The sequence below is a fragment of the Schistocerca americana genome, chromosome 4, assembly GCF_021461395.2.
Source record: "Schistocerca americana isolate TAMUIC-IGC-003095 chromosome 4, iqSchAmer2.1, whole genome shotgun sequence".
NCBI lineage: Eukaryota > Metazoa > Arthropoda > Insecta > Orthoptera > Acrididae > Schistocerca > Schistocerca americana.
Window position 1 is genome coordinate 171130027 of NC_060122.1, and position 21135 is coordinate 171151161.

A 21135-nucleotide genomic window follows, 5' to 3' on the forward strand; every position below is an offset into this window, starting at 1 on the left:
TTCGTGGTGTAGCAATTTTAAAGGACAGTAGAGGATATAAATCGCTTCAGGCAATTGTTGGTATGGTTCCTTTGAATGGGGATGGACGATATCGTTCCTCATTTTTGAAATGTTCCTACCCTGTTCTCTGTCCATAATGATCTCGATGCCGACTGGACATTAAACTCTAACCTTACTTGCTTGCTTGGAGCTGTGAGGATAACATAATCTGATAAACCACAAATAGGCCGCAACTCTCCTGATTTGTGTTAAAACCTATTGCGAGGGAGAAAGCAACTCAGCATATAGATGCGTGTACTATTTTTGTTTATGATTGTATATGCGGAGAGAGAATATATTCTGGAGAAACAACTTGTTTATAATGGTTTAAATGCCCTGATAACGTACTTAAAACAGACTGTGCAAAAGAAAACGAGCACCATGTAAATATATGAAGTAAATTGGTCAAGAACTTTTCGAGATTTTTGCTAACAGTGCTTACTGTTTATGTACACTCCTGGAAATGGAAAAAAGAACACATTGACACCGGTGTGTCAGACCCACCATACTTGCTCCGGACACTGCGAGAGGACTGTACAAGCAATGATCACACGCACGGCACAGCGGACACACCAGGAACCGCGGTGTTGGCCGTCGAATGGCGCTAGCTGCGCAGCATTTGTGCACCGCCGCCGTCAGTGTCAGCCAGTTTGCCGTGGCATACGGAGCTCCATCGCAGTCTTTAACACTGGTAGCATGCCGCGACAGCGTGGACGTGAACCGTATGTGCAGTTGACGGACCTTGAGCGAGGGCGTATAGTGGGCATGCGGGAGGCCGGGTGGACGTACCGCCGAATTGCTCAACACGTGGGGCGTGAGGTCTCCGCAGTACATCGATGTTGTCGCCAGTGGTCGGCGGAAGGTGCACGTGCCCGTCGACCTGGGACCGAACCGCAGCGACGCACGGATGCACGCCAAGACCGTAGGATCCTACGCAGTGCTGTAGGGGACCGCACCGCCACTTCCCAGCAAATTAGGGACACTGTTGCTCCTGGGGTATCGGCGAGGACCATTCGCAACCGTCTCCATGAAGCTGGGCTACGGTCCCGCACACCGTTAGGCCGTCTTCCGCTCACGCCCCAACATCGTGCAGCCCGCCTCCAGTGGTGTCGCGACAGGCGTGAATGGAGGGACGAATGGAGACGTGTCGTCTTCAGCGATGAGAGTCGCTTCTGCCTTGGTGCCAATGATGGTCGTATGCGTGTTTGGCGCCGTGCAGGTGAGCGCCACAATCAGGACTGCATACGACCGAGGCACACAGGGCCAACACCCGGCATCATGGTGTGGAGAGCGATCTCCTGCACTGGCCGTACACCACTGGTGATCGTCGAGGGGACACTGAATAGTGCACGGTACATCCAAACCGTCATCGAACCCATCGTTCTACCATTCCTAGACCGGCAAGGGAACTTGCTGTTCCAACAGGACAATGCACGTCCGCATGTATCCCGTGCCACCCAACGTGCTCTAGAAGGTGTAAGTCAACTACCCTGGCCAGCAAGATCTCCGGATCTGTCCCCCATTGAGCATGTTTGGGACTGGATGAAGCGTCGTCTCACGCGGTCTGCACGTCCAGCACGAACGCTGGTCCAACTGAGGCGCCAGGTGGAAATGGCATGGCAAGCCGTTCCACAGGACTACATCCAGCATCTCTACGATCGTCTCCATGGGAGAATAGCAGCCTGCATTGCTGCGAAAGGTGGATATATACTGTACTAGTGCCGACATTGTGCATGCTCTGTTGCCTGTGTCTATGTGCCTGTGGTTCTGTCAGTGTGATCATGTGATGTATCTGACCCCAGGAATGTGTCAATAAAGTTTCCCCTTCCTGGGACAATGAATTCACGGTGTTCTTATTTCAATTTCCAGGAGTGTATTATACCTATAGGTGTTTATATACCATATACATGAAAATATACATAGCCTATGTCGTACCAACTGTCTATTGAAGTGTAAGTTAAAAATCTGAAGTAACACAACCAAAAACTTATATATATATATATATATATATATATATATATATATATATATATATATATATATAGCTCATGCCTATCTAAGTGTTTGTTGTTGTTGCTGTTACTGTTGTTCTCTTCAGTCCAGAGACTGGTTTGATGCAGCTCTCCATGCTACTCTTTCCTGTGCAAGCTTTTCAACTAACTACTGCACCCTACGTCCTTCCGAATCTGCTTAGTGTATTCATCTCTTGGTCTCCCTCTTTGATTTTTACCCTCCGCGCTGCCCTCCAATACTAAATTGTTGATCCCTTAATGCCTCAGAACGTGTCCTACCAACCTATCCCTTTTTCTAGTCCAGTTGTGCCACAAATTTCTGTTCTCCCCAATTCTATTCAGTACTTCCTCATTAGTTATGTGATCTACCCATCTAATCTTCAGCATTCATCTGTAGCACCACACTTCGGAAGCTTCTATTGTCTTCTTGTCTAAACTATCTATCTTCCATGTTTTACATCCATGCATAGCTACACTCCATACAAATAGTTTCAGAAAAGGCTTCCTGACACTTAACTCTATACTCGCTGTTATCAAATTTCTCTTCTTCAGAAATGCTTTTCTTGCCATGCCAGTCTACATTTTACATCTTCTCTACTCCGACCACCATCAGTTATTTTGCTACCCAGATAGTAAAACTCATCTACTACTTTGTCTCATTTCCTAATCTAATTGCCTCAGTATCACCTGATTTAATCAGATTCCATTCCATTATCCTCGTTTTGCTTTTGTTGATGTTCATCTTATATCCTCCTTTCAAGACAATGTCCATTCCGTTCAACTGCTCTTCCAGGTCCTTAGCTGTCTCTGACAGAATTACAGTTTCATCGGTAAACCTCTAAGTTTTTATTTCTTCTTCATGGATTTTAATTCTTATTCCAAATTTTTCTTTTGTTGCCTTTACTGCTTGCTCAGTATACAGATTGGATAACATCGAGGATGGGCTACAATTTTGTCTCACTCCCTTCCCAACCACAGCTTTCCTTTCATGCCCCTCGACTCATATTACTGCCATCTGGTTTCTGTACAAATTGTAAATAGTCTTTTGTTCCCTTAGGTATTTCAGTGCTTTGTCAAATTCTTCACGCAGTATAATATCTTCCATTCCATCTTCAGTAACGTCCTGTTTTATTTCCATAATATTGCCCTCAAGTACATCGCCCCTGTATAGACCCTTTATACACTCCTTCCATCATTCTTCTTTCCCTTCTTTGCTTAGAACTGTTTTTCCATCTGAGCTCTTGATATTCACACAAGTGGTTCTGTTTTCTCCAAAGGTTTCTATAATTTTCCTGCAGGCAGTATCTATCTTACCCCTAGTGATATATGGCTCTACATCCTTACATTTTTCGTCTAGCCATCCCTGCTTAGCCATTTTGCACTTCCTGTCGATCTCATTTTTAAGACGTTTGTATTCCTTTTTGCATGCTTCATTTACCCCATTCCATATTCACCCTCTACTTTTCCTTTTGTTCCTTTTCCTACTATCGAATTCCAGAACCCCATGACTATTAAATTTCCGTCTCCCTTCACTATTTGAATAATTGCTTTTATCTCACGATACATGTCTTCAGTCTCTTCGTCATCTGGGGAGCTAGTTGGCATATAAACTTGTACTACTGTGGCAGGTGTGGGCTTCGTATCTATCTTGGTTTCAATAATGCGTTCAGTATGCTGTTCATAGTAGCTTACCCGCATTCCTATTTTTTTTATTCATTATTAAACCTACTCCTGCATTACCTAATGAACAAAGTAAGAGCATATGGACTATCAGACCAATTGTGTGATTGGATTGAAGAGTTCCTAGATAACAGAACACAGCATGTCATTCTCAATGGAGCGAAGTCTTCCGAAGTAAGAGTGATTTCAGGTGTGCCGCAGGGGAGTGTCATAGGACCGTCGCTACTCACAATATACATAAATGACCTTGTGGATGACATCGGAAGTTCACTGAGGCTTTTTGCAGATGATGCTGTGGTGTATCGAGAGGTTGTAACAATGGAAAATTATACTGAAATGCAGGAGGATCTGCAGCGAATTGACGCATGGTGCAGGGAATGGCAATTCAATCTCAATGTAGACAAGTGTAATGTGCTGCGAATACGTAGAAAGATAGATACCTTATCATTTAGCTACAAAATAGCAGGTCAGCAACTGGAAGCAGTTAATTCCATAAATTATCTGGGCGTACACATTAGGAGTGATTTAAAATGGAATGATCATATAAAGCTGATCGTCGGTAAAGCAGATGCCAGACTGAGATTCATTGGAAGAATCCTAAGGAAATGCAATCCGAAAACAAAGGAAGTAGGTTACAGTACGCTTGTTCGCCCACTGCTTGAATACTGCTCAGCAGTGTGGGTCCGTACCAGATAGGGTTGATAGAAGAGATAGAGAAGATCCAACGGAGAGCAGCGCGCTTCGTTACAGGATCATTTAGTAATCGCGAAAGCGTTACGGAGATGATAGATAAACTCCAGTGGAAGACTCTGCAGGAGAGACGCTCAGTAGCTCGGAACGGGCTTTTGTTAAAGTTTCGAGAACATAGCTTCACCGAGGAGTCAAGCAGTATATTGCTCCCTCCTACGTATATCTCGCGAAGAGACCATGAGGATAAAATCAGAGAGATTAGAGCCCACACAGAAGCATACCGACAATCCTTCTTTCCACGAACAATACGAGACTGGAATAGAAGGGAAAACCGATAGAGGTACTCAGGGTAACCTCCGCCACACACCGTCAGGTGGCTTGCGGAGTATGGATGTAGATGTGGATGTAGATGCAGATGTAGATACCTGTATTTGATTTGGTATTTATAACGCCGTATTCACCTAACCAGAAGTCTTGTTCCTCCCGAAACCGATCTTCACTAATTCCCACTATATATGACTTTAACCTATCCATTTCCTTTTTTAAATTTTCTAATTTGCCTGCCCGATTAAGTGATCTGACATCCGAATGGGGGGACTATTTTACCTCCGGAATATTTTACCCAAGAGGACGCCATCATCGTTTAACCATACAGTAATGCTGCATGCCCTCGGGTAAAATTATGGCTGAAGTTTCTCCTTGGTTTCAGCCATTCGCAGTACCAGCACAGCAAGGCTTTTTTGATTAATGTTACAAGGCCAGATCAGTAAATCATCCAGACTGTTGCCCCTGCAACTACTTAAAAGGCTGCTGCCCCTCTTCAGGAACCACACGTTTTCTGGCCACTCAACAGGTACCCCTCTGTTGTGGTTGCGTCCATGGTACGGCTATCTGTATCACTGAGACACACCCCCTCCAATGGCAGGGTCCATGGTTCATGGGGTGGGGGGGGGGGGGATGTTTAGTAGAGCTTCAAAATGTTTGCTATCATTTCTCATTTATATATAATTCTACACTGCAAATATTAAAAATATGTAGTTTAGTCCTGGCTGAACATTTCTTAGAGCATCATGTAAATATAAACAGCGAATTGCCTTATATATATATATATATATATATATATATATATATATATATATATATATATATATATATGTTTGTGTGTGTGTGTGTGTGTGTGTGTGTGTGTGTGTGGCGTGGGCGTGTGTGCATGTGGGTGTATTTATGTGTGGCCAAACGCTTATTAGAGTATCAGTTCAACTATTGGAGATAATCAGTCAAGAACTTTTGGAAGTTTTTGCTAAAAACATTTTCCTTTTATATGGCAAATATATATTTATATGCCATATATATTGAAATGTGTAGACTATATCCATCCAAACGTTTATAAGAATATCATGCCAAAATTTGAAGAGAATAAGTCAAGAACTTTTCGAGGTTTTTGGTAACAACTTCAGCTGACTTGTCTTTATCACGTATTCTGTGTTTACTGATTCTGTAGCATATGTGTGTATGGATCTCATACTTAACTATTTTATATTTGTTCTAATAAACTTGCCACACTTCTCTGTTGCTCAATGTTTGATCATTTGCTTTTAAACTGCTACTTTTGTACATATATTTTTTCCCAGTTCTTTGCAGGATACCATTTTCTGATACTTATTTGAAGTTGTCTTAGCTATGATTTGAGACTATTCCAGAAGTTTGTAATGGGCTCAAATTGTTTAAATTGTTGAAACCAGTAAAGTAAATTTAATAAAATTTTCTTACAGTTGACGACTGATTTTCATCTTCGTTGAAAGCACACACACTACAGTTGGTGAACTACGACTATGAACTTACTCATATCGAAAAACACGTTGGTGAAGCTACTGAAGTGGAAACATACATGCTCAATGTTTTGAAATCAGTCACAGTTTATTGTGATTTAGCTTCTTGACATAGCCAATCGTTACATACTGATCTAACTGCCAAATATTGAAGTAAAATGTCCATTTCGCAATAAGAGAATATCCTATGCATGAAAAAGAGTAATTTAGAGAAGTACACATCGACTGTGGACTCATAAAAAAGACTATTAGCTATTCATAGATTTTTAAAAGCTTTTGACTCGATTTCAGTAATAGCTGTTCTAATGGTCTGCGAGAAACAAGAAATAAGTAAATATTAATACGTATCACAGCTCATATTTTTTGTAATTTTCTACAGGGCGTGCATAACGTTCAAGTTCTGATCCCCCTATCGAGCCAGTATCTTCTCAGTGAAATACTGGGAACGCTGTCAGAGGGTCAAATGGACGACCGATCAGGAGTATTTGTAGCGGGTCTCCAACCAAAGGAAAACTCCCTAAAAACCGTGACCAGAACCAGGGAGTAGACACAGTTTTAATTTAATTATGAAATAAGGTGTTCCGTATGGATATATGAAAGCCTGATGTATACGTAAGGACGTTTGTCACATTACTACAGGCTGACTAGGTCTGTCTACAGAGGCGAATGTGCAGAAGGCTGTGGTGTGATTCTCAGGTACTGCAGCAAGCCTGAAGTTTATCAGCGACCAATGAAATGTCAGATTGGAAGGATTATAGACCCACGTGTTGATTTAAATTACTAATGTATCTAGCGCATTGAGGATTTATCACAACGAGCTACATTTGGTACGATTTCCTATAACTGAATGCCTCTTATTGAGACAACAACAGTAAAAGCCACGAAGAGATCCTAACATACTGTTAAAGGATGCTTGTGTTCAGCATGGCCCTGTGCTTAGGGACAGCGATTTATACTCTTGTGACAAAAGTCGTGGGATAGCAATATGCATACATACAGAGGGCCCAAGTATCCCGTACACAAGGTATAAAAGAGCAGTGTATTGCCAGAGCTGTCATTTGCACTCAGGTGATTCACCTGAAAAGGTTTCCGATGTGATTGTGGCCGCAAGACGGGAATTAACAGACTTTCAGCACGGAATGGTAGTTGGAGCTAGAGGATGGGACATTCTGTTTTGGAAATCGTTAGGTAATTCAATATTCCGAAATACACAGTGGCAAGAGTGTGCCGTGAATACCAAATCTCAGGCATTATCTCTCACCATGGGCAACGCAGTGGCCCAATGCCTTCACTTAACGACCGAGAGCAGCGGCGTTTGCATGGAGTTGTAGGTGCCAACAAACAAGCAATCCTGCGTGAAATAACCTCAGAAATCAATGTGGAACGCACGACGAACGCATCCGTTTGGACAGTGCGCCGAGACTTAGCGTTAATGGGCTATGGCAGCAGACGACTGGCGAGAGTGTCTTTGCTAACAGCGCGATAGTGCCTGTAGTGCCTCTCTTGGACTCGTAGTCGTATCGCTTGGACCTAGACGACCGGAGAACTGTGGCTTGTCAGATGACTCCCGATTTCAGTTGGTAAGAGTTGAATGTAAGTCAACTGGCTCACACCCCACGTAGCCATGTCCCAAGTCGTCAGAAAGGCACTGTTGAAGCTGGTGGTTGCTCCATAATTGCGTGGACTGTGTTTACATGGAACGGACTGGGTTCTCTGATTCAACTGAATCGATCATTGATTGTAAATGTTTGTGGTCAGCTACGTCATTTTAAGCTTTTGATGGACTTCATTTTCCCAGACAACGATGGAGTTGTTATGGATGACAGGGCGCCATGTTACCAGGCCACAATTGTTCACGATTGATTTGGAGAACATTGTGGACAGTTTGAGCGAATGATTTGGTCACACACATCGCCCGACATGAATTCAATCGAACATTTATGAGACATACTCGAGAGGTCAGTTAGTGCAAAAATTCCTGCACCACAAACAACACTTTCTGAATTATGGACGTCTGTATTCCTGCAGGGGACTTCCAACGACTTGTTGTGTCGAGTTCCTGATCTACACGGTGCAAAAGGAGATCCCACATGATATTAGGAGGTATCCCATGACTTTTGTCATCTCAGTATATGAAACTGAAGTAAGCATGTTCATATCCTGCTGAAAGCAAATGTTTTTTTCTTGTTGAGTTTCTGGGTTCAACAATGGCATTCATGTTCTTCCTTTTCACAAATATTTGGCAGTTTTAACCGAATATGTCGTGAACTTCGAGTGTCTGACTAGGCAGAAGAGAAGAAAGGGATAAACAATGTTGAGGATTTCAACTCCAAAGGTATGGATAAATTCTTCAGCAGGAAACAACGACGTATACAGACTTCACTGAGAGACTACTGAATTTATTTTAATACATTTTTTGTGAATTTGTTTTCGTTTATTTTTGTGGTGTTGCCGCACATTGATAAAACTGTGCACGAATCATCATTGCTTGCTAACTTCTGAACTCTTTCAGTCGAAACAAAATAGGTCCGCTCGTGGTTAATAGGCAGCGAAAGACGATACCAACGGTGTCGTGAGACTGTGGCAGTTGGTGGTAGGCAGTGGAATTGGGTGATGCAAGTCTACCTGTCAGCACGGTGACGTAAGGCTGTGCCAAGTGGTAGCCGAGTGCCGGCGGTTCTCTGTGGTGGCGGAGAAAATTGTGCAGGTCTCACATTAAACCTGTGACCTTCAGAGTCTAGCTGGAGCGTGGCGACGGCACCCACTGGATGGCTTCACTTAGGCTGATCAAAGCCAGGAACCATTAGGGCTAGCCTACAGCTCGTTGACCAGGATCTTTGGCTACTTGTTGATGGTGCTTGATGAGGCTCGAGTAGCTTAGCCGTATACTGGACCACTGGACCAATGTTTGATCCAATATTCGGTTGTGGAAATGCTACATTGTGCTACTGCACATAACAACACAGTCAACCGTTGACAGCAGAAGGACGAGAACGACGAGTTCCAGGGTGCTATGCCATACTACTGCAGGGCCTAAATGCAGAATTAGAGTGCACAAAGAATAATTTGGCTGACAGATGTGCAATCGGCAGGGTGCATGTGGCGAGAGCAGTAGTGGTGGGGGTTACAGGCAGATGCTGCAGGGGAAATGCCAAGTACTGGAGGAGAACCGGCCGCTGTGGCCGAGTGGTTCTAGGCGCTTCAGTCCAGAACCGCACTGCTGCTACGGTCGCAGGTTTGTGTCCTGCATCGGGCATGGATGTGTGTGTTGTCCTTAGGTTAGTTAGGTTTAAGTAGTTCTAAGTCTAGGAGACTGATGACCTCAGATGTAAAGTCCCATAGTGCTTAGAGCCATTTGAACCATTTTTGAACTGGAAGGGAAACGCAATTCTGTACTGACTCACATTTCTTATAAATATTAAGTGCAGCCCCTTCACATCCACACCAGCATGGTGATCTTTCAACGACACCTGTCACCTCTTGTTTGGTTAGTATCTAAAAGGAATTTCGCTGAAAATGCAACAAAAGCAGTGATTTATTTTCACCTAGCTTTTTAATCATTTGTAACTTTCAGAGAAGCTCCATGAGTGAAGAATTTTGAGTAAAAGCTACGTTTCTCTTGTTGCCAAGTTAAAATTTGCTTTTTTTTTGGCAAAACTCTGCGGAGTTTTCACAATGTCACTTCACTAACATGTCGTGCAGGTGTAATTGATAGAGAACCCTGAAACAGTGATTTATTAAGTGAGGAACGAGGAAAAGGAAGGTATGCAGAAAGCACATCCTCGGTACAAGAATAAGTGTGTAATATCTTCACTTATGTTGTTCCAATACTCATAGCATTTCTCGTTTCACCAGCTATCGACAGCCCTTAAAAATTATATTATTTCATCAAAAATGTCCGTAATTAGTGGAATCACCCAGTAGGTAATGAAGTTTTGCATAATAACTATATGGCAAAATCGTCTCCTCTTTGTGTACTATCATTTTCCAAAATCGCATTTCGAGATTTCAAACTGCTTATGAAATGAGAGGAATGCTATGGGCATGTCATTCTGGCTTTATCGCTGGTGCGCGCGATGACAAATGTCAGCTATATCAGATCAATTTTCTCGAGATTGGTGACAGATAGAGAGCTCCATCCAAGTCTAAAGAAAAGTTCATTACGTTAGCTAAATTTCATACGTAGCAACATAGTGTGTAATATGCCCAAACGCAAAATCACAGTGACCCCTATTTGTCATTGCAAACATCGTTTGAGAAAGATTGTAGGGCGTGCGCCTCGATCCTGTTATCGCGGACCAGCCAAAAGTGGGCAGACACTGTCGGCCTCGACTTCCGAAAAAACAAATGAACTCGCCCAGCGCTTTGGATGAAAATTGGTCACTGCTCATCGGACATCGTATCCGACGTAGACTCTACGTCGCTGGCTGGCCTGCATATGACCTGGCTTCTGCGATGACATGCCTAAAGTTCACGCCGAGGCAATGTGTGCACAGACCACTGGAATAGTAATTGAATGAAAACTGAAACGACAGAGAGAATGCCGAAATACTCAATTCGGTCTTCCAAAATTGTTTCTCTGTGGTAGTTCATTATATAGTCTCTCCTTTCAATGAGAGTACAAATTTCGAAAACGCAGATATTGAGGAATAGAAAACCAAATACAAACACTCTGTAGTGAAGGCCTATTACAGGTAGCTGGGACACATTGGGAAAGGGTGGAACGATTGATTGAATTTGGATTACATTTGCATTTTTAAAACATTTATTGAAGACCAAATTTGCATTAAACTTCGGTTGCTGATGTCCTTACAAAAATTTATATTTAGATTGATCCAAACTTAGTGTAATAGTATTAGACATTGAAACGTTGAAACAACGATTACTCTCAGAGGCTAGTATTTAAAAACAACAGTTTAGCGCTGAAACAACCCGTAGAAAGGACCTGACACCCTCTCAATTAAATCAGTAAACTTCACAATACAGCAAAGTAACCAAAACTTTTTCCTGCAATAAATTTCAACGGCGTTTACTTCACGCAAATAGAAAAGAACTGGCTCATTTCTCACACTGACATACGAAGCCCACGTTAACAAAGCAGCTGAAACCGATACAACTCAGTAACCCATTAAGAGTTTCACACTTCAGAAGAAAGTCTGTACCACTAGCTGTTAACACTCACTAATTAGTATATAATCTGGGGAGGTACATAGCTTCTCTCTTTTATAAACGGCTGGTCGTGTTCCGGCAACTGCTTCACTGAATCCACTAGCACACTCATTGTTTCAACTTTAGTTATTCTGGCCCCTGCTGTAGTGTAATAGTACCATATGAATAATTGTTTCAACGAGTGGGCCTGATCTAGTTGATAACGTAGTATCATCATCATTACACAATATCATTTCACAAATATGTTCTGAACAGCTACACAATGTGATCAAAAGTATCCGGAAACCTCTATAAACAAACGTTTTTTATATTATGTGCATTGTGCTGCCATCTACAGTCAGGTATGCCATATCAGCGACCTCAGTAGTCATTAGACATCGTCAGAGAGCGGAATGGGGAGCTTCGCCGAACTCACGGACTTCGAACGTGGTCAGTGTGTCATACATCTGTACGCGAGATTTACCCTCCCCTAAACATCCCTAGGCCAACTGTTTGCGATGTGATAGTGAAGTTTAAACGTGAAGGGACACGTACAGCACAAAAGCGTACAGGCCGACCTCGTCTGTTGACTGACAGAGACCACCGACAGCTGAACAGGGTCGTAATGTGTAGTAGGCAGACTTCTATCCAGACCATCACAGAGGAATTCCAAACTGCATCAGGATCCACTGCAAGTACTATGACTGTTGGGCGGGAGGTGAGAAAACTTACATTTCATGGTCGAGCGGCTGCTCATAAGCCACACATCACGCCAGTAAATGCCAAATGACGTCTCGCTTGGTGTAAGGAGCGTAAACACTGGACGATTGAACAGTGGAAAAACGTTGCGCGGAGCGACGAATCACGGTAGACAATGTGGCGATCCGATGGCTGGGTGAGGGTATGGCGAATTCCCGGTGAACGTCATCTGCCAGCGTGTGTAGTGCCAACAGAAAATTCGGAGGCGGTGGTGTTACAGTGTGGTCGTATTTTTCGTGAAGGGGGCTTCACCCTTTGTTTTGCGTGGTACTATCACAACACAGGCCTACATTGATGTTTTAAGCACCTTCTTGCTTCCAACTGTTGAAGAGCAATTCGGGAATGGCGATTGCATCTGTTAGCACGATCGAGCAGTTGTTCATAATGCACGGCCTTTGGCGTGTAATGGTCTGGCCTGCACAGAGTCCTGACGTGAATCCTACAAGACAGCTATGGGATGTTCTGCGCGCCGGCTTCGTGCCAGGCCTCATCGACCGACATCAGTGCAGCACTCCGTGAAGAATGGGCTGCCATTTCCCAAGAAACCTTCCAGCACCTGATTGAACGTATATCTGGGCGGGAGTGGAATCTGTCATCAAGGATAAGGGTGAGCCAACACCATACTGAATTTCAGCATTACCGATTGACGGCGCCACGAACTTGTAAGTCATTTTCAGCCAGGTGTCTGGATACTTTTGATCACATAGTATGTCTAGTATCTAAAATAAAGGTGCACAATTATAGAACACCAATTTTAATCACCAAGATCAAGGTGACACTAAAACTGCCGAGCTACACCACCTGTACCTAATATACCATCAACACAACAGCTGCATTTCACTACACGCAACTGTCCTCGAGAGACATGTTATGTGCAAGTCGCCAACTGCAAGCTGCTTTCCCATACACAGCATGCAAGCTACTAACCGCTCTTTCCAGCGTAGCTTCCAGTAAACAAACAGCGGCGCTCGAAACCTGCTCCCCGCTTCCGACAACCAGCGTACCGTCCTCTAGCGTCCATCGGCAAAACTCTTACACTCTGCCAACCCAGGTCAAATTGCGTGCGAGGGACAGACCTCAGGGCCAGATGAGATACTGCTATGATTTCACAGAGCTTGTGCGAAAGAACTTCCTTCCCTTATAGCAACAGTTTGACGTAGCTCGCTGGAGCAATGCAGTGTGCAGGAAAAAGGCGCAGGTCATTCCCGTTTTCAAAAAGGGTCGTAGGACAGTTTCACATAATTACAGGCCTAAATTGTTGAAGTCAATCTGTTGTAGAATTACTGAACATGTTTTATGCTCAAGAATTATGACGTGTTTAGAGAACGAAAATCTCCTCTACAAAAATCAACATGGATTCTACAAACAGATCTAGCGAGACTGATCTCCATGAGATCCATAGTGCTGTAGAGATCGGCGCGCCGTGTTCCTTAACTTTAGGAAGGCTTTTACACTGTCCCGCAGTGCCGCTTAGTGTGAAAAATACGAGCTTTTCGAGTATCCGACCAGATCTGTAATTCAAGGCTTCCTTTCAGAAATAACTTAGCACTTCGGTTTTTATTGAACAAAATCGGCAGATGTCATTGTTATTTCCGGAGTACCCCAAGGAGTACAGTTACTGTTTGCAGTGTATATAAATGATCTAGTAGAAAGAGATGGAAGCTCTATAAGACTGTTCACTGATGACGCAGTTGTTTATAAGAAAGTAGCAACGACAGAAGACACTATAGATTTGCAGAATGACTCGCAGAGGACTGATGGATGTTGCAGGTTCTGACAGTTGACCTTCAACGTAAGTAAATGTAACATATTGTGCATACAGAGGAAAAGAAGTCCGCTACTTTACGAATACACTGCTAACGACAAACTGCTGAAAACAGCATCTACCTGCCGTAAAATATCTAGGAGTAACTACGCTGAGCGATCTTAAGTGGAATGACCACTTAAAACAATCAGTAGAAAAATCGGTTGCCAGACAGATTCATAGGAAGAATCTGAAGGAAATTTAACTCATCCAGGACGGAAGTGGCTTACAAAGAGCTTATTCGACCGATTCTTGAGTATTGTTCATCAATCTTCGGTGCTCACCATGTAGGGCTGGTGGAAGAGCTAGATAAGTTCCAACGTTTGGTCAAAGGTTCGTTTTGTTGGCGCCGTAGCGTTGCCCAGATCGTGCACAAACTCCAGCGGCAGATGTTACAAATGAGAGGTTGTGCAAAATGGTTCAAATGGCTCGAAGCACTATGGGACTTAACATCTGAAGTCATCAGTCGCCTAGACTTAGAACTACTTAAACCTAACTAACCTAATGACATCACACACATTCATGCCCGAGGCAGGATTCGAACCTGCGACCGTAACAGCAGCTCGGTTGCGGACTGAAGCGCCTAGAACTGCTCGGCCACAGCGGCCGGCTTGAGGTTGTGCATCACAGAGGATTTACTACTGGAATTCCGAGAGAGTACTTTCCGGGAATAGTTGAACAATATACTGCTTCCTTCTACCATATGTCTCGCGAAACGACCACAGCGAGAAATTTCGAGAAATTAGAGCTAATACAGAGGCTTACCGTCAATCATTCTTCCCACGCGCCATACGCGAATACGATAGGGAAGGTGGGGATGAGTTACTGGTACCATAAATACGCTCTGCCACACTCCGTCATGTGGTTTGCGGAGTACTGTATGTAGATATAGAAGAAACACGATCTCATTTGCTGTTGCAGCACGACAACGAGCGAGGACATTCACCTGAAGATCTCGTCGCGAAACTGTATGACTCGATTATGAACAGCTTCCACTCCCCCGTATTCGCCCGAGCTGGCTTCTTGCAATTTTCCTTTCCAAATATGAAGAAATTGCTTACAGGTAAAAAATTCTTCTCAAACGAAGTCATCAGTGAGACAAAGGTGTATTTTGGAGGGCCTTACAATTTCTCATTTATAGAGGGATTAACAAATGTCTGGGATATTGGGAAGGTGGAACACTATGCTGAAAAATAATGATTAGTTTTTTTTTAACAAAAAAGACGTCTTTATTGCTTGTATGGTTACCTGTAGAGATAGGTTCGCATATTTTTTGCCTCATCTGTTTTTCCGACTGCCACATTAATCATTTGTGTCATTAATTTCATGTTCATAATTTTATCCAGCATTGTAGAATGGAAGCAGTTTTCACCGGGACAAAAAGTACATACGCTTTCCTACGGCACTGCATTTATTAGTTTTCATTCCGGGTCGTTCTTCGTTAACGCGATTCTAACGGTTCAGATTACCAGCACGGACGATATGTTCTGCGTCATGTTTGATTTGATTACCTCAGATTTAATTTTTTCTGCTCTCATAATGTTTTATATTGAATTTAACAGACAGGCGCGCTCGTTTAAAAAAATGCGCTACCAGTTAAATTACGTGACATCAGCCTGTCCGATGTACAAAAATTAAATAAGGTAATGCAGAGTAAAAAATTCATGTTGGAGGAGCATGGTGTGGCAGCTCAGTGATCCAGCCGGTGGATTTCTAACGATTCCTGAATGCGCCGATTTTGAACCAGAAAAAAAGGACGAGGACTGGTGTTTAACGGGTCGTCGACGATGAGATCATTAGAGACTGAGGGTAAGAACTAACTGGGGAAGGCTGCGATAGGAATTCGGCCGTGCCGTTTCAAAGTAAACATTGTGGCATTAGCCTTAAGTGATTTAGGTATATTGTGGAAAACTAACAGCTGCATCTTGCGACTTGGATTTGAATAGCTGCGACCACGAATACGAGTCCAATCTGTGACCACTCCGCCACCAATAGGTTATTCAATTGTGTGAGTGACTTGTGACTGGCGTCTCAGAGTCTTTCCCCACATATCAAATACCGACGTCATTCTATAACTGCAATACCACATCGGATATGTCCATAATCTCACATTTAACAGTGCGTAATACTAAATCTTCCCACATCGCCTTCTTCATTTTGCCCATGACTGTCTAACAAACTACCCTATAATCTGTGTGTTAGCGTGTAATAGCTCACGCTATTCGTCCACGAGACTCAGAGGGCCATAGACACGGGTTCCCAGGTAGATGCCGTCATTCTTGACTTCCGCAAGGCGTTCGACATAGTTCCCCACAGTCGTTTAATGAACAGAGTAAGAGCATATGGACTATCAGACCAATTGTGTGATTGGATTGAAGACTTCCTAGATAACAGAACGCAGCATTTCAGTCTCAATGGAGAGCAGTCTTCCGAAGTAAGAGTGATTTCAGGTGTGCCACAGGGGAGTGTCGTAGGACCGTTGCTACTCACAATATAAATAAATGACCTTGTGGATAACATCGGAAGTTCACTGAGGCTTTTTGCGGATGATGCTGTGGTATATCGAGAGGTTGTAACAATGGAAAATTATACTGAAATGCAGGAGGATCTGCAACGAATTGACGCATGGTGCAGGGAATGGCAGTTCAATCTCAATGTAGACAAGTGTAATGTGCTGCGAATACATAGAAAGAAAGATCCTTCATCATTTAGCTGCAATATAGCAGGTCAGCAACTGGAAGCAGTTAATTCCGTGAATTATATGGGAGTAGGCATTAGGAGTGATTTAAAATGGAATGTTGATTTAAAGTTGATCGTCGGTAAAGCGGATGCCAGACTGAGATTCATTGGAAGAATCCTAAGGAAATGCAATCCGAAAACAAAGGAAGTAGGTTACAGTACACTTGTTCGCCACTGCTTGAATGCTGCTCACCGGTGTGGGATCCGTACCCGATAGGGTTGATAGAAGAGATAGAGAAGATCCAACGTAGAGCAGCGCGCTTCGTTACAGGATCATTTAGTAATCGCGAAAGCGTTACGAAGATGATAGATAAACTTCAGTGGAAGACTCTGCAGGGGAGACGCTCAGTAGCTCGGTACGGGCTTTTGTTGAAGTTTCGAGAACATACCTTCACCGAGGGGTCAAGCAGTATATTGCTCCCTCCTACGTATATCTCGCGAAGAGACCATGAGCATAAAATCAGAGAGATTAGAGCCCACACAGAGCCATACCGACAATCCTTCTTTCCACGAACAGTACGGGACTGGAATAGAAGGGAGAACCGATAGAGTTGCTCAAAGTACCCTCCGCCACACACCGTATGGTGGCTTGCGGAGCATGGGTGTAGATGTAGATGTAGATACATTAAAGAAGTGATTAAAGGTGTATCTGTTATCTCAGGCGTAGCTTCCCTCTCGGTATATTCTAGCTGTTTTCTTCCAGTTCTACAGGAGCCAATATCTCAGTCACACGATAAACTTATCTATGCTTTTCTCATCCCTATCTATTTCTGTTTCTTCCCTCCAAGTCATCCGCAGATCTTCCCAAATATTTCTCGCTTTTTCTCTGAACACTCAGCTTCTGCTTCGTACTGATTCCTTCTGTACTACTACTACATAGTTCTGTCACTACTCACATTCGACAAGAACATAATTAGTAAATTACTTACAAGGGATCCTCCCCATCGCACCCCCCTCAGATTTAGTTATAAGTTGGCACAGTGGATAGGCCTTGATAAACTGAACACAGATCAATTGAGAAAACAGGAAGAAGTTGTTTGGAACTGTGAAAAAATAAGCAAAATATACAAACTGAGTAGTCCACGTGTCGCATAGGCAACATCATGGAGAGAGTGAACTCAGGAGCGTCGTGGTCCCGTTGTAGCGTGAGCAGCTACTGAACGAGAGGTCCTTGGTTCAAAGCTTCCCTCGAGTGAAAATTTTATTTTCTTTACTTTTTCATAGTTATTATCTGTCCGTTCGTTCATTGACGTCTTTGTTCACTGTAATAAGTTTAGTGTCTGTGTTTTGCGACCGCATCGCAAAACCGTGCGATTAGTAGACGAAAGGATGTGCCTCTCCAATTGGAACCGAAAACATTTGATCGCAAGGTCATAGGTCAACCGATTCCTCCACAGGAAAACACGTCTGATATATTCTATACGACACTGGTGACGGCATGTGCGTCACATGACAGGAATATGTTGTCGACCCACCTAACTTGTACACTTGGCGAAGGGATAAAAAGATTCTTCTACATTGCCCGATTTAGGTTTTCTTGTGGATGTGATAATCACTCCCAAAAAAGTGATGAAAATATAAGAGTTTGTCACATAAGCTGAAAATAAAAAACTAATCTTTTCACTCGATGGAAGATTTGAACCACGGACCTTTGGTTCCGCAGCTGCTCACGTTACCACGAGACAACGGCGCTCCTGCGTTCCTAGAGTCCTTGACGTTGCTTATCTTCCCATGAAGTACTCGGTTTGTATATTTTGCTTATTTTTTCATAGTTCCACACAACTTCTTCCTGTTTTCTCAAATGATCTGTTTTCAGTTTTTCAAGGCCTATCCACTGTGCCAACTTATAACTACACTCCTGGAAATTGAAATAAGAACACCGTGAATTCATTGTCCCAGGAAGGGGAAACTTTATTGACACATTCCTGGGGTCAGATACATCACATGATCACACTGACAGAACCACAGGCACATAGACACAGGCAACAGAGCATGCACAATGTCGGCACTAGTACAGTGTATATCCACCTTTCGCAGCAATGCAGGCTGCTATTCTCCCATGGAGACGATCGTAGAGATGCTGGATGTAGTCCTGTGGAACGGCTTGCCATGCCATTTCCACCTGGCGCCTCAGTTGGACCAGCGTTCGTGCTGGACGTGCAGACCGCGTGAGATGACGCTTCATCCAGTCCCAAACATGCTCAGTGGGGGACAGATCCGGAGATCTTGCTGGCCAGGGTAGTTGACGTACACCTTCTAGAGCACGTTGGGTGGCACGGGATACATGCGGACGTGCATTGTCCTGTTGGAACAGCAAGTTCCCTTGCCGGTCTAGGAATGGTAGAACGATGGGTTCGATGACGGTTTGGATGTACCGTGCACTATTCAGTGTCCCCTCGACGATCACCAGTAGTGTACGGCCAGTGTAGGAGATCGCTCCCCACACTATGATGCCGGGTGTTGGCCCTGTGTGCCTCGGTCGTATGCAGTCCTGATTGTGGCGCTCACCTGCACGGCGCCAAACACGCATACGACCATCATTGGCACCAAGGCAGAAGCGACACTCATCGCTGAAGACGACACGTCTCCACTCGTCCCTCCATTCACGCCTGTCGCGACACCACTGGAGGCGGGCTGCACGATGTTGGGGCGTGAGCGGAAGACGGCCTAACGGTGTGCGGGACCGTAGCCCAGCTTCATGGAGACGGTTGCGAATGGTCCTCGCCGATACCCCAGGAGCAACAGTGTCCCTAATTTGCTGGGAAGTGGCGGTGCGGTCCCCTACGGCACTGCGTAGGATCCTACGGTCTTGGCGTGCATCCGTGCGTTGCTGCGGTCCGGTCCCAGGTCGACGGGCACGTGCACCTTCCGCCGAGCACTGGCGACAACATCGATGTACTGTGGAGACCTCACGCCCCACGTGTTGAGCAATTCGGCGGTACGTCCACCCGGCCTCCCGCATGCCCATTATACGCCCTCGCTCAAAGTCCGTCAACTGCACATACGGTTCACGTCCACGCTGTCGCGGCATGCTACCAGTGTTACAGACTGCGATGGAGCTCCGTATGCCACGGCAAACTGGCTGACACTGACGGCGGCGGTGCACAAATGCTGCGCAGCTAGCGCCATTCGACGGCCAACACCGCGGTTCCTGGTGTGTCCGCTGTGCCGTGCGTGTGATCATTGCTTGTACAGCCCTCTCGCAGTGTCCGGAGCAAGTATGGTGGGTCTGACACACCGGTGTCAATGTGTTCTTTTTTCCATTTCCAGGAGTGTAAATCTGAGGGGGGTGCGATGGGGAGGTTCCCTTGTTAGCACAATATTAATATGACCGACATTTCCTAAATTCCATAAATTCATTAGGATATACACACATCAAAAAAAGATTTGATTAACCTCGGTTCCAAGAGTTTCGGAACCTGTATAGAAAAATGGAATAGAGATCAACATAAACATAATTTCCGCCCTCTTTATTGCTCATGAAAACCATACATCTCATGTTGTACCACCATACAGCGAGACCTTCAGAGGTGGTGGTCTAGATGCTGTACACACCTTTACCTGTAATACCCAGTACCTCGTCTTCTTGCATTGATGCATGCCTGTATTCGTCGTGGCATACTATTCACAAGTTCATCAAGGCACTGTTGGTCCAGATTATCCCACTCCCCAACGGTGATTCGGCGTATATATGTGAACACATAATGTGTAGTGGGGCGATCACTCTGTTATAAAAATAATTCAAAAGCCAAGATCGCTTAAATACTGTTTACTGGATAACCAGTTTCAACACACTAAAGGTGTCATCATCGGATCTGAATGTAGATTAACATTTCTTAATTTTTGGCACAATGCTTTTATATCAGCTGGTCTCCCTCATGCATTGTTATCATGTATTTTTATCATGTATTGTTGTATCATGTATTGTTATATCCAAATGGTTTACAAATGTTAATCCACATTCAGATACGCTGATGGGAACTTTAATGTGTTGAAACCGCTTATCCAGTAATATATATTTGTGATAGATGGCGCTGTAATAGTAACAAACGTATAAGTACGTGGTATCACGTAACATTCCGCCAGTGCGGACAGTTTTTGCTTCGTGATACATTATCCGTGTTAAAATGGACCGTTTACCAATTGCGGAAAAGGTCGATATCGTGTTGATGTACGGCTATTGTGATCAAAATGCCCAACGGGCGTGTGCTATGTATGCTGCTTGGTATCCTGGACGACATCATCCAAGTGTCCGGACCGTTCGCCGGATAGTTACGTTATTTAAGGAAACAGGAAGTGTTGAGCCACGTGTGAAACTTCAACAACGACCTGCAACAAATGATGGTGCCCAAGTAGGTGTTTTAGCTGCTGTCGCGGCTAATCCGCACATCAGTATCAGACAAACTGCGAGAGAATCGGGAATCTCAAAAACGTC